Raw genomic sequence first — 16,442 nt, forward strand, 5'->3', positions numbered from 1 at the left:
CTAGAGTTTCTTATAATGAGGTTTTGCATTATACATTATGTTTTTAGTCAGAATTTACTTATGAGGCTTCCCATTACGACTCACATTCACTTTTAATGTACTAAAAAATATGAAGGTTTCTAGATCATCTCACATGCAATTCAATACTCTACATTAATATTTCCATATCATTCATGCACTTTGAATAATACACTTGAAAAGAAGGTCATAGATCACAAACAACATTTTAATTTCCTTTCAAGTTGCTTATATTTTTTTCCTTAGGCAAACTCTTACTGGACCTCTTTTGAATAAAGGACTGAATGATTTATTGAGAAAAACTTTAGAGGCAAGAGTGATAGTGTGATAATGATTATACTTGTTTACTTTGGGACAAGATATTTAAAGAGATACCTTTCCATTGGATGAGGATGGAGTGTGTCAGCTTCCCCTCAAGTTACTATTTTTTTTTGGTATGAATCTTGAATGGATTTCATTTTCCCATGGTAAAAGAGAATGTTGCATTAAAAAAAATTGGGGATCATCCCATCAGTGATGTAATTGTGAGATTAAGGACAAGTGATGGCAGAGAAGACTAGTTTTACTGCCATTCAAAAAATTTAGTAAAACAGAGCAAATATTTTGCAGAGCATCTTTCAGATGACTAGCCCATATGCCAATTTCTAGAATTACATAGAAGTTTACTGTTGTGAATCTAAATATGATCATCATTTGAACATTTTAAGGCTTTTTTATGTGGACAAAAATCTAGTTATAAGTTTATGGTAGAATGTAAAAATGACTCTTGGCATTTTGAAAGCAACCACCAAACTTGGTACTGATTGAATAATTTCAAAGTGTATTCAATATTTAGAGACAGTTCCTTGGGAAGAACATGAAGAGGAAGAAATTATAACAACCCTTCCATAGCTAGGTTCAGAAGTCATTCCCATCCTTGCTAGACTTCAATTAATTGGCTCAAAAGTGGTAAGAAATGTGTTTATATATACCACACATGTTGCAATTCAAGTTGACATAAAACATTCTCATTTGCCTACTTCTCTAGATGAACTCAAATATTCTACACAAAAGCAGACAGAGTACATACTTGTTGAATATGATGATGCACCTCTACTAACAATAGATGACAATGTAAAATATGAAGTAAAAAGACATCTATGAGAGTTGTTGCATATTTTTTATCTCGTATAGAAGATGTCCTAGAAGACCACGAAAATGAAATTCTTATATTTTTGGCTAACTTCTTATGGTTGTGTTAGATTTTACTTAAGATGGATCCTTTAACTGAATTTTTCAACAAGTGGATAGAAACTTCAAATAAATTTATTTACACAATTAATGATACAATATTAAGGTCATGCCTCTGGGAAACAAATTTGAGCATTATTGAAATTATAAGGAAGGTTTTGGAGGCAGTTGGGTATAGAAATGTAACCCTTTCTACTCCAAGGAAAGCACATCCAGTGAAAAATTGGTTACCATTTATAAGGGACACAAAGCCATAAATTGACCTACAAAATGTTTATGATAAAATGCCTTACCAAATGGATAATGATATCTATAAAAGCATAGAATCAGTGCTCATTTCCCTTGTTCTAGCATTGCCTTCTAGTGATCAAGCTGAAAATTTGGCTAACTGGCTTAATACAAAGCAAGAAAGATGCCCAAATTTAAGTGAAGCGTTTGGAGTGTGGTGTTATAGATCCAAAGCAGCAACAAGGAGACTATATTTGGGTTTGATTGGTGTTAATACCGACAATACCTCTATTGCTACCAGTGTTGGTCATTAATATAATTGGATTCAAACAGAGCAAGCACGACATCCATATTTAAGTGGATCTTTTAAATTGTGGTGTTAGAGGTGCAAGGCAACAAAGAGGAGATGGCTTGTATTCATTGATATAAATTTGGGGAACTCGTTACATGATTCTAGGTGTTTAAATCAAGGACCATATAATACTGTGTATAATACACCCTTAACTGATCAATTTAGTGAGAAAGGGAGCCAATCAATTAACCAAAATGGAGGAATGATATCATAGTAAAAGGAATCATTAAATCACTAAAATTTCACGTACAGTTCAGAGAAAACTACACCATACATTCCAATCAACCTACCAAGTTCAAGGCAATAGTTCATTTGTTGTTAGAATAGAATATCAATCCCCATCTTGGCATTCAATACAAAGTTGATTCTTGGGCCTATAGCACTATTATTCATAAAATTCAGTTGGTAGAATGGTAGAGTATCCAATGGAAGGTAGGTTTAGTTACATCCCCAAAACCCTAGGTCTATGATACTCACTGTAGTGAGAAATGGACGGTTTCTTTGAATATTAATCTAGTTGGTAGTAAGTAATCTAGCTTGGGGAAGCCTTGGATTGTAACTATTCCAAATTTGGAGGGGCCATGAAAACCACCTTGCAGATCCATATTCTTAAAATTCTCCTTTTGTCTACTTGAATTTGATGTCAAATATTATTTTAGTCTTTTATTTCTCTAAGTGTTATATACACACACAACTACAAACACATTCCCCCCACCTGAACTATAGAGAAGCTTGCTTCTCTTAGCACAAAAAGACAGCTGAGATTCATTATATATAAAGGAATCTAATTTAGCAACACGCCATGATCATGTTTGCATCTATTACACACCTACTGCAGAATAGGAAATAAACAATCTATTGTTTCCTCCAGCTCACCAATAGGAACTTAAATCAACTCGTGCCTAATATGATGCATTAAACAATACTTACCTATTGCATATAGATAATATAGATAACATCAAGTACAGGTTGATTCTAAATCTTAAAATAATTCTTTCACTTTTATCCAACAACCCTATCCACAACATCATTATGTTCTACAATTGAAATCCAAGGTTCAATCAACAATTTTAAAGGATTCTTGTAAACCTCCTCCATCATTTTCTTTGTATCACCCTCAATTGCCACAAGACACCACCTTAGAGGAAATTCTACAAACTTCAGAGTTTCTTGCCTATTATAGAAATATTTCCTTACTTTAAAGTTTAGATTTTGTGGCCTCTTCTCATTGGTTAATAAGTTACAACCGATTCACCATCATTCATCACCCTAAGCTTCCCTTACAAATAACAATGTTTTCCAATTCCATTTATGTTTCTAGATCAAATTAGCATCCATAATGTCATCAACAAATATCATGAGTCAACATTGGACAGAAAGATCCTAATGAGTGATCCTATCGATATTGTTTTATATTTTTTTGGCTCCACTAGTTGCAGACGAGGGTCATTATATTTCCCAACAACAAATTAAACATTTTCCCTCTCTCTTAAAATAATTAGATTCCAATGCTTCTATTGTGCAGATAAATGATAGAGATTCTAATTCCTAGTTTCTAGGATATGCATTTCCCATTATTATTTTGTTAAGATGGTATAATTATGGATTGATGCAACAAAGCGTTTTGGTTTCCTATTATCAACGACTATTTGATATCTTACATCTTTCTATCTCTATTATTGTGCTCCATTGCTAATTTTTAGGATGTTGTTCAAATTTTCTCTCCCAGTTTCTTGAGCTACTTTTCTTTATGTAAAGCTACAAAAAAATAATTGATTAATGAAAAAGAAAACAAATATTGTGTTTCACAATTTAGTGTTAAACTTTGTTAACAAGTGGGATTTCCCACATTTAACATATTACTAATTTGACTATTAATACATGGAGATGTATTCCTTCATCTTTTAAGAATTGTAGGAATTCCAACACTAGATGTGCAAATTCCCCAACCGTTTGTTCTTCATTGTTATGATTTCACTTCTTATCAATAATTGGTATAGTGTGTTCATTTTGGTTACAAGATCATTGCAATTGTACAAGAACATCATTTTGCACAAATAAATTGTACCAAAACAAAATAGACACTTATATATTGCACAACCTTTAATTCAATGTATGGATTAAAAATTATACTAAGGTAAAACATAAGCTACTCATTAAGAATTTATGTGAAAATGGTAATAAGATAAGATAATTTTGTTGATGTCCAATGGATGACAACAAAGTTGATCAATGAGACTGGAAAGTATAGCGAACATAAATTACACAAAAGCATCTAAAATCCCGAAATATGCAGGATGCAAACAAGAAGATTCATGATTACCATTTGGAAGTCAAATAATGTGCTAGTAAAAGGAAGTATTTTTCCTTTGAATAGATGAAGCATAAACCAGGATTGAGCATGTTTATTTATTTAAAAAAATGCAAAAAAAATTAACAAACTAATTTATTCAAAACCATTTTCCCTTTTAAATGAAAGGAATGTAACATACCTCTCCTGAGTCAATATGATGGAGAAATTTATCTTCAAATTATCGATAAAGTTCCAATGCAATAGCACAGGTTCCTTCAAAAGTTTGTACCAATTTCTCACTTAGCCTCACTAACTCACTTTCAACAACTTGTGATATACCCTCCAACCTTATATCTAAAAAACAAATTCTAATAATAAGGAAACATGTACCAATTATTCATGTGTATGACTACTGAAAACGATTTAGTCTCAAGCATGTTGAATTCAAATTTAAATGACGGACCATATTTATGTATGAGAAAATTTCATATCAACTACAAATATTTTATTCTTTAAGATATGTATAGTCTAAAATTACTGCATTTCATATTGTGAAATTGGATACCCATCTACTTTGGTTCTAACAACTTTGAAGAGAGATCACATTTATATGTTGCCAAATTAATGTTTGTACAAAAATCATTTTGATTGACACAAATTTGATTTTGAGGAAGGCCAGTTATTATGACATCTATATGGATATTTCATTAGTTGTGAGTCTAAAACTACAATGTGTTATTGGAAATATTGTGGATTTGTAGCCTGCTATGTACTATTGAATTGGCTTTACTTGTATTGTTGTTGGTGAAATCAACTAGTTTGTTTACAGTGTGTGCATTCAATATCATCTCTGTTTGAAAAATTGAAGAAACTTAGAAATAATGTCATATTAGTATAAAATACATTTTTTTCATGTGCTCTTTTCAACCCTAAGGGTAATTTTCCCAAAAGGGATATTACATCAAACCACATTCGAGTGGTCCAAAAGGCCAATATGGAAAATTCAAACACAACTACTCTTGAAGCATATTCCTCAAATATGTGATTAAAAGGAAAATACTTTTAATCAACTTCCTAATTAAAGATTTCATTTTTCTTTAAGAATATTATTTGAAACAACATAGTTGCACTACCTATGCCTATCCACAATGGCCCTTGATCTCAACTTACCAGAAATTGCATAGAGAAAACTGTCAAAATCTATATGAGCAGTGAAATGTAGTTTTTTTAGGATATTAGAAAAAAAACGGTCCACCATAAAAAGAGATATAATGAAGAAAATCATCAAGGACTAGCTGCAAATCATAAAATGAAACTAAATATTATCATAATATAGTCTGCATAGAAGAAGTTGACGAGGATCTAGCTATGTCATTGAAAGTGAATTTCATAGTTAATAAATATAAAAATGTGAAAAATGAACAATTACATGATTAATTTGGAGAAATACATGGAAATCCATTTCAAAAAAGTTCAAAAAATCATTGACACCTAAGAAAATATTTGGTTCCATAATCCCTATAAAGCTACAATCATTGCATGTTGAACTAAGCTTATCCTATATACTAATGCAATAACATGGTAGGCCTACAAAGTGTGTCAATGTGTCATACAGTAAAACTAATAATGGACATTTATAACAGGAACAAAAACCAAAAAATAATGATAATATAGAACTTGTTGAATGATAGTAACAAAGAGGTCATGAAAATATTTTACTCATCGTAATTGTTACTGAAAGGGAATATCCCAACATCATAAATATATATTATATTGTAACTATAGTAGTTGACATACATTACTATCGCAATTTCTTGTGGCCCTTCTTTATTTTCATGAGTTGATAAAAGTAGGAAAAAAAGCTTCAGTATTACAGCTAACTTCACAATACCTATCTCAATATGAAAACTTGAAGTAATCTATGATATCATAAGGCCTAAATCTTAGGCATAGATGTCAAAACACTCTAATGAGAAGAATAAGCATACATCTTCATACTCATCATCTTCTTCATCAGATTCATTTGCAGATCATTTTCCCAGCAACTTCTTTAACTCCTTTCCATATTTGCTCAAACCTTTGCCTTCTTCTTCATTACCCTCACTGTATCTTCATCATCCTGTAGTATCAAAAAGAGTAATAATTGTAAATAAAAAATATAAACATGATTTCAATATCCTTTTTCCATGTCAATTGGATTGGAATACATAAATGTCCTGGAACAAAAGTAAAGTAGTGAAAAATCAGTCATTTAAAAATTAGTCTCTTTCAATTCAACCTGAAAAATAGTATAAGTTTTCATCAGTACCTTTATTAAAAGAATGAGAAGTTCACAAAAATTAGAATAAAATTGACTAAATATTCAGAAGGATCCATAAAGATAACATATTCAAGAGATAAACAAAAAATTATGAAAGTTGGCATAATCATAACTTTAATACCACATGTAGAGCCACTATTTCCCCCGAGTGTCCATAGCCTTGGTATGGGTACCTTTTAACCCACTGAGATGCCTGTATCCCATCAATTAGGTATAGATTCATAGTTATTAAGAGTATTTCATTTCCTCAAAAGTTTTCTTAGTAATTAACTAAAAGTCATTGTCCTGGTTTAGTAACCAGATAATGACATTGATGCTCACAAGAACAAATACGAGTGAAAAAGTTGGATCATGATTATACCTATTGTCTTTCAACCTTATGAGTGAAATCCATTACCCTAGCTTGGTGACCAACATCGATAATGTCACAGGACCCATGATCCTGGTAGGTCGGCGCGTAATGAGATTTACTATCTTTCAGTGTATATATTTTTTCATTTTTATATTTTTTAATTAAACTCTGATAAATATTAATCCTTGACCAATTACTTAGACGACAGGGAGGAAAATATTCTCCTTAAGAGCTAGGGATGGTGTGAAAAGTTTATGTTTCCAACTTCAAATTAAAAATGTTGTTAAAAGTAATCTATGTTTTCGAAATATGAATTCTTCTTGAATAATAGTGGACTCAGATAAATCCTCTAAATAAAACTAGATCAAAGATATTTCTAAACAAAAAAATATTTTGCTAAAATCAGAGTGGAAAAATTGATTCAACAACTGATACATGAATGAATAGAACATCTAATAAAAGTATTGTTTAAAAATGTTTCCAAGCATATTTGACTATGGAATGATACATAAAAGAAACATCAAAAGGAATCCAAACCAAGTAACAACATACTCAAAAGAACAAACTAAAACACACAAAATTAATAAAATCATAAAAAATATATATATACAAAAGTTCCCTAAAGGAGATCTTGCAAATTATATTTTTAAAAGCTTCCTATTGACTCAGATGTCATGTATGTTTCCAAACAAGATACCTTATAACACATGTTCTATGGTGAAGAAGGTCCAAAATAAGAAAAAGAATCATCCAAAAATACCAAAATAATGGAACTTTAGTGATCCTACTCTTTTAGACGAAGAGGAGGAGGATAATAAATAGGTACAACCATAACAAGAAGAAGAAAAAGGTAAGGGGACATTGTAGATCTCAATGGGGTTGCTTCTCCTCCACCATCGGGTCCGGAATTAGAAGAACAAAGCCTTTGGAAAGCCCAGGTGGTACCAGACGAGTTCATTACTTAGGGCATACAGACTCAGGAAAATATCCCCTTCTTTTGGAGGGAGGTCAAGATTTAGCTTTGGTCATTGTTGACCTAGACCCTCATGGCTAGAAACATGTTCAAATATGGAAAGGAAAGAAAGAAAAAACCAGCTTAAATTGTCATCCTTAATTTCCTTCTTCTCTCATTTTTCCATTTTCTTTCATTTATTTTCTTATGCTCAGTTGTATATTACCATTTTATATCCTGATATGCTATTTTTATCTCACAAATGTAATGATATGCTCTCATCATGCTAGTTGCATACACTCTATTTGTGTTTACAAAATGTAATTTTTTTTTTATTAATAAAAAATATGGTTTTTTTCTTATGGAAAAAAAATCCCTTCTACTGGAAAGACTCAGGTTCACCCTCTAATGTCTGTAATCAAAATGTGTTGGGTCCAATATTTATTGTAATAATAACAATCCCCACCATAATCTCTGAAACATGGTGTGTTCCCCATTGTCCTTGTTGGCCTTGTCCCATTTTAAAACTAGGTCACCAACTTCAAGATCTCTATTAAAAGAAGACTTATTATCAAACCATCATTTTACTAGTTGTTGATGTTGATTTAACTTGGTTTTAGCTTTCTATCTCTCTTCTTCTAACTTTAATAAAGCATTAATTCTATCTCTCCATAGACGATGACTTAATTTCTTGAACACTCTCGAACAATAGTAGAGGAGGAAAAATATGATGGGGTAATATAGCTTCTCTGCCATAAACAAGGAAAAAGGGTGAGTTTCCAATAACAGCTTTTAGTGTGACCCTATTACCCCATAACACATTAAATAATGTAATATGCCAATTTTTATGATTTATTGAAATGGTTCCTTTAATTATTTTTAACAAGTTGTTGTTTGATTATTCAACAAGACCATTTCCTTGGAGATAATAGTTTGTTGAAAATTTAATTTTTATCTCTTTTTCTATGGCATATGTGTCTAACTCATGAGATGAAAAATAAGATCCACTATCAACAACCAATGACTCGGCAACACAAAAATGTGTGATAATTTAATATTCAAGAAAATTCATAACTTGATTAGTGTTTTCCACATGTAGAGATGTTGCCTCAACATATCTAGTAAAATATTTTGTAGTCGTTATGATGAATTTATGATGTTGGGATGAGGGAGGATTACCTGGTCTAATTATGTTCAAGCCCCATTGTTAAAATGGAGCCTCTATAATGACAAGTTGTAATGGAAACATAGGTTTTTTTAGCCCACCAATGGTATTTTGTTAGGTTTCACATTTTCTAACAAGGGCATGGGCATCTCTAAACAAAGTGGGCCAATAATAACCTTCCCTTAAAGAATTATGTGTGATGGTATCACCACCAAAATGTTCGCAAGCAAGGCCAAAGTGGAGTTCATGAAGAATTTTTTAAGCATCTTCCTGCTTTATATAGCGGAGTAGCACCCCATCATAATTTTTTTCTTTTGAAAAGAACATTATTAATAAGCTAGTAAGGTGTTTATTTTAATCTTAATTCTCTTCTCTAAGTTTCGTTGAGATGACTGGAGGTTGTATCATTTTCCAAATAAAGTCTAGTGTATGCATATCATGAATCATGATTATATTGTTGACACAAGAGTTCATTTTATATTGAAGATACTTCACTGTCTAGAGAGGAATAATCTAAAAAAATGGAATGCTTGGTAGGGGAAGAAGCAAATTCAGTAGCCAATTTACAAAGTCCATGTTTGTTAATCATTTGTGATGGTTTAATTTATGGGTAAAATTGTTTTAAGGTTGTCATCCAATGAGCCCTTTTCTCCTTGATTTCCTTTTGGATTAAAATGTTTCTAATTGCTAGATATGGGACTATAAGTTTTGTCTTGGATTTAAGGAGGGAGAAATAAAATGCTTAACTAATTTATACATAGAAAAGGCTTGTTTTTCTTGTGGTGAATAATTTAACTCTACTCCCTTAAAGTGGATCTCATGAAAGCAACATGGATTTAAATATTAGGATCAACCCTTTCCGTAAGCATAGCATCATAGGAAGAGTCTAAAGTGAATGTATACAAAAGAAACTCTGGAGAAATAAGGACTTTTAAGGTAGGAGTATCTATGATTGCTTGTTCACTAGTGCTGAAAGATTTCTTTTGTGATTCTCCCTATTTAAAAATATCATTTTTATTCAATAAATCTTGAATAGGTTTTACAATCTCTGAAAAACTAGGAAAAAATCGCCTGAAAAAATCAATCTATCCAATAAAATACTTAATGGCTTTTATAAAATTTGGTGGGGTTAAAGTTTCTATGGATTGTGTCCTATTGGGATCGGTTCTAATTCCATATTTAGAGATAATGCATACTAGTAATTTCCCTTTAGTAACTACAAAAATAGATTTTTAGGATAAAGGGAGATTCCAAATTTTCAACATCTTTAAAACACATTTTTTAAGTGCAACAAATGGTCAGACCTCTATTTTGAGAAAATAGTGATATCATCCAAGTATGCAAATTTTTATGATTTTTTGAAATGGTTCCTTTAATTATTTTTAACAAGTTCTTGTTTGATTATTCAACAAGACCATTTCCTTGCAGATAATAGTTTGTTGAAAATTTATTTTTTTATCTCTTTTTCTATGGCATATGTGTGTAACTCATGAGATGAAAAATAAGATGCACTATCAACAACCAATGACTCATGAACACAAAAATGTTTGATAATTTAATATTCAAGAAAATTAATAACTTGATTAGTGTTTTCCACATGTAGAGATGTTGCCTCAACCTGTCTAGTAAAATATTTTGTAGTTGTTATGATGAATTTATGATGTTGGGATGAGGGAGGATTAACTGGTCTAATTATGTTCAAGCCCCATTGTTAAAATGGAGCTTCTATAATGACAAGTTGTAATGGAAACATAGGTTTTTTTAGCCCACCAATGGTATTTTGGGGGGTTTCACATTTTCTGACAAGGGCATGGGCATCTCTAAACAAAGTGGGCCAATAATAACCTTCCCTTAAAGCATTATGTGTGATGGTATCACCACCAAAATGTCCACAAGCAATGCTAAAGTGGAGTTCATGAAGCATTTTTTAAGCATCTTCCTACTTTATATAGCGGAGTAGCACCCCATCATAATTTTTTTCTTTTGAAAAGAACATTATTAATAAGCTAGTAAGGTGTTAATTTTAATCTTAATTCTCTTCTCTAAGTTTCATTGAGATGATTGGAGGTTGTACCATTTTCCAAATAAAGTCTAATGTATGCATATCATGAATCATGATTATATTGTTGACACAAGAGTTCATTTTATATTAAAGATACTTCACTGTCTAGAGAGGAATAATCTAAAAATATGGAATGGTCGGTAGGGGAAGAAGCAAATTTAGTAGCCAATTTACAAAGTACATGTCCTTTAATGATTTGTGATGTTTAATTTCTAGGTATAATTGTTGTAAGGTTGTCATCAAATGAGCCCTTTTCTGCTTGAGTTCCTTTTGTATTAATATGTTTCTAATTGTTGGGCATGGGACTATAATTTTTGTCTTGGATTTAAGCAGGAAGGACTAAAATGCTTAAATGCTTTATACATAGCAAAGGCTTGTTTCTCTCGTGGTGAATAATTTAACTCTACTCCATTTAAATTAGATCTCATCAAATAAACACGGATTTAAATATTAGGATCAACCCTTTGCATAAGCATAGCATCATAGGAAGAGTCTAAAGTGAATGTATACAAAAGAAACTCTAGAGAAAGAAGGACTTTTAAGGTAGGAGCGTCTGTGATTGCTTGTTCAAAAGTGCTGAAAGATTGCTTTTGTATTCTCCCTATTTAAAAATATTAGTTATATTCAATAAATTTTGAATAGGTTTTACAATCTCGAAAAACGTAGGAAAAAATCACCTGAAAAAAATTAATCTATCCAATAAAATACTTAATGCCTTTTATAAAATTTGGTGGGGTTAAATTTTTTATGGCTTGTGTCCTATCGGTATCGGTTCTAATACCATATTTAGAGACAACGCATCCTTGTAATTTCTCTTTAGTAACTACAAAAATATATTTTTTAGGATTAAGGGAGATTCAAAATTTTCAACGTCTTTCAAACACATTTTTTAAGCGCAACAAATGGTCAAACCTTTGTTTTTCAAACACAATGATATCATCCAAGTATATAGCCATGGATTTATTTATCAAACCTCTAAAAATGATACCCATCACCCACTAGAAACTCTCCCCTGTGTTTATCAATCCAAAGGGTATTTTCCTTTAGGAAAAGGTACCCCAAGGAGTTGGAAATGCAGTCTTAAATTGGTCAACAGTTGCTACCATAATTTGATTGTAGCTTGAGAATCCATCCAAGAAGGATAACATCTTGGATTTTGAGGCACACTGAAGAACTTTTTCGATTGGTACCAGATGGTGGTCTTTTTTAGAAGATTTATTTAATTCCTAAAATCAACACAAAGACATATGTCACCATTTTTCTTCCCAACAAGTACTATGTTAGCAAGTCACTAAGTGAGTCGCATAAGGAAAATGATCTTAGTTGTCATAATTTTATTCAATTCTTATTTAATTAAGGACCCATGACTTGGGTTGTTATGCAACCTTATCACACAATAGAAGAATGAGATATATAAATGACTTCAAAAGTAGCCTCTTTGAGGGGGAATCCTCCTTTACATTATATAAATGAACAGTTCTTGGATGATACAAATGACAATACCTCCTTTCTATATATAGGAGTCTAAGGGGTCGCAATATAATTAGAGCCGACATAACAATAATAATGTAATGGCACAAAAATAACAATAGTGGCCTTCTATGGGGCACAATAATAACAATATGGGAACAACATGGGCACAACAATAACATAAGGGGCTACAATGACAATAGTAATAAGGGAATACACTAGTATTATAGGGACCTAACATGCCCCTCTCCTTCAAAAAAGTATTTTCCTCAACGCTTGAGTAGTTCTGGATTCTTTTTTATAAAATTCTCATCCTCCCATGTCGAATCTTCAACGATGAAGTTCTTCCACTTTATGAGATACTCTAAAATTGATTGATTTCGTAGCTGTTGAGTTCTTGTTTTAGTGATTGCTTTAGGTTCCAATATGGTTTTTCCTTCGTCGTCAAGTTTTGGAAATATTGTTTGAACTGGGATCTTGTCACCTATAACCTTCTTTAAGCATGAAACATGGAAAACTGGGTGCACTCGGGAAGATGTAGGAAGTTCCAATTTGTATGCCATAGTACCAATCTTTTGAAATACCTTGTACATACCACAATACTTTGGTGATAATTTATTATCCTTCCTAGCTTGCTTGAGTGACATTTGTTTGTATGGTTGTAGTCGTAGAAATACCCAGTCACCTACATCAAAACTTCTTTCATTGCGATGTTGATCTTCCTATTGTTTCATTTTATTCTGCACCAAAGTCAGGTTATTCTTTAAGAATTGGAGAACTTTTTGTTGATGCTTGATGTGATATTCGACTACTTGAACCTTAGAATTTTCTCTTAAATATGATGTGATGGATGATGGATGATATCCATAAAGTGCCATAAATGGGGTCATTTTTGATGCAGTATGGAAGGAAGTGTTATACAACCATTCAGGCAGAGGCAACCATTTGACCCATCGTGTCTGTTTATTGGGTACAAAGCAGCAAAGATATCCTTCCAAACATTTGTTCACTATCTCAGTTTTCCCATCATATTGAGGATGATAAGATGATCTATGAGCTAACTGAGTACCCAGAAAAGAAAATAATTTTGTCCAAAAATTGGTAGTGAAAATAGGATCTCTGTCACTTACAATAATCTTTGGGTTTCCATGTAGCTTTTGAATTGTTTCCATAAATGTAGTAGCAGTTGGATTTAAAAGGACGAGATAGTGCACAAAAGTGTGCATACTTACTAAGTCTATGAAATACCACCATGATGACACTCTTTCGTTCAGACTTGGGTAAAACTGTGATAAAATCCATTGAAACCTCCTCCCAACATTGACTTGGAATGGATAAAGGTTGTAATAGACCTGGGATCTTAATTATCCCAACTTTATTTTGTTGGAAAACTAAACATTCTGCAACAAACTTTTGAATATAAGATTCAAGATCATCCCAAAAAAATTCCTTCTTAACCCTGTGGTAAGTTTTTAAAAATCATGAATGACCTCCTAAGGGATAAGTGTGAAATTCCAGAATAATCTTTTGTTTGAGTTGGGAACTCTTATAGAGGTATAAGTGATCTTCGTACCATAATGAATCATTTTTCTAGCTAAATGTATCAGATGTACTAGGATCTTGCTACAACTTTTGAATGAGTTCCCACACTCCTTCATCATTCTTCCATTCATCGCTTGCATCATTTATCCAATTTGGTTGGATAATAGAAATGGCATCAATAAATGCTTCCATATCCTCATCCTTTCTTAAGAGTGCATATGCAACAACGTTTTTCTTCCATTTTCTGTATATGATTTCAAAGTCATAACCCAACATCTTTGTGACCAATTTTTTTTACTCTTCTGAAGATAGTCTTTGTTCTAAGAAGTATTTATGACTATCATGATCCATTTTTACCTTGAAGTGTCTTATCATTAGGCAAGATTTCCATTTCTTAAGTGCATGTAATATTGCCAACATTTGCTTCTCGTAAATAACTTTATTTACATACTTTCCTTTGATTGGATGACTTTCAAAAGTAATGGGTCTTTCTTCTTGCATTAAAATAACACCAATTCCATTTCTTGAGAAATCACATTCCACAATAAAGGTTTTTGTGAAGTCTGACGTAGCTAAGACTGGTGCTTGGGACATTGCCTCTTTAACATGTTCAAAGGCTTTTGTTGCTTCTGGAGTCCAAGAAAATGCATCTTTCTTCTATAATGTCGTTAGAGGTGCCGTTATTCTCCCATAATTCTTAACAAACTTGCGATAATACCCTATCAACCTGAGAAATTCTCGCAGATGCTTTATGGATGTGGGAATTTTCCATTCATTATTGAATTTAATTTTTCTAGGGTCTACCTTAACACCTTCATGAGATACAATATGACCCAAATATTCCACCTCTTTTACTCCAAAGAAACATTTGGAGGTTTTTGCATATAATTTTTTCCCTTCCAATAGTTTGAGCACTCTATCAACATGTTGAACATGATCCTTCCAAGACTTCTTGTAGATTAGTGTATCATCAAAAAAATATTAACAAAATTTTCTAAGGAAGGGTTTGAAAATGGAATTCATCAAACCTTGAAATGTAGAAGGTGCATTGGTAAGGCCAAAAGGCATGACCGAAAATTCATAATGACCCTCATGAGTTCTAAATTTTGTTTTCGAAATGTCTTCAGTCTTCATTCTGATTTGATGATATCTTGAATGAAGGTCCCACTTAGTGAAGTAAATTGCTCCATGCAATTCATCCAATAATTCATCAATGACTGAAATGGGAAATGTATCTTTAATAGTGAGCTTTTTGATCTCCCTATAATCCAAACACATGTGCCATGATCCTTCCTTCTTGTGCACCAATACTACTGGATCAGAGAAAGAACTTTGACTAGGTTGAATTATACCAGCCTATGTTCTATAATCAGGTCATTGTGGGAGATTTGAGATAAATATTTATTGGAGAATCCAATCTAGATATGACTTATGGGGTTCGAAAGAGGATGCACACGGCTATAGCAAGATGAAATTTTATACCTTAGAGATCCAAAATTACAGATATACAACAGATTCAACATCGAGCTCCTACAAATAGAAAAAAGGTGTGTAGTCTTTTTAAAAAGATTTGCATAAGTTTGGTTTGATTTTTTTTTTTGAAGTGATTCAAAGGGCACAATGAAGCATATTTATCATTAATTGATGCCCCAAAGGAAGAAAATGAAAACACCTAGTAAGCAACATGAAAGCTCTATCATGACTCATGAAGAAGAGGAAGAAATGCAACATGATCTATCAAAATTACAAGACCAAGTGAAATAAATTTCACTCTCACAAAAAGTAACAGAAGCTAAGATAGATGGTTTAAAGAAAGATGTGGAAGGTAAGATATATGGTTTAAAGAAAGGTATGGAAGCTAAGATGAATGGAGTGGAAGTAAGATGAATGGAGTGGAAGCTAAGATGGATGGCATGGAAGCTAAGATGGATGGTACTCAATTAGCTCAAAAGAGTGAAATTGGTACCGCTTAAACAAGTTAATGAAATATGACCTTTCTTTGGGAAAACAATTTATTCCTAAATTGATTCATTGTGGATTATATTTTGACCCCAAATTTATAACTTTGAATTCAATAGTAGAGCTATTAGTTTTATAGTTCTTATCTCTCTTAAATATATCATGCAAGTCATATAAATGCTCCAACATAACAACAGATTTAGGGATCAGTTTTACCATGTCAAAGAGTTCATTTGATGACCATTGTTTGCTGATCCAAGAGAAGTTTTTAGATTCTCCTCATGATTAGCCTCATCAATGACTACATCATTAAACGTACCCTCCATATGTAGAAATTCAATAGTTTTTTTATCATCATCAAACACACGCTAATGATGTTGTCAGGTATCGATGGTCTAAAAAGAAATTCTACTGTTAAAGAATCGGGTTCAAAAATGTCAGCTAGAATCAATCTAGAAGCTACATTAGCTAACAAGTCTACTTCTTGATTCAAAGTTCT

General features: G+C 32.1%; 1 pseudogene; it reads left to right on the plus strand.

The window, feature by feature from the left end:
- Positions 1-482: 482 nt before the first annotated feature.
- On the plus strand, positions 483-1,161 carry LOC149207210 (BTB/POZ domain-containing protein At3g05675 pseudogene; annotated as a pseudogene).
- The last annotated feature ends 15,281 nt before the right edge of the window (positions 1,162-16,442 follow it).

The sequence above is a fragment of the Pinus tabuliformis genome, chromosome 1_2 (assembly GCF_031772625.1).
Source record: "Pinus tabuliformis cultivar Carrire ecotype Pingquan chromosome 1_2, CPIR1, whole genome shotgun sequence".
NCBI lineage: Eukaryota > Viridiplantae > Streptophyta > Pinopsida > Pinales > Pinaceae > Pinus > Pinus tabuliformis.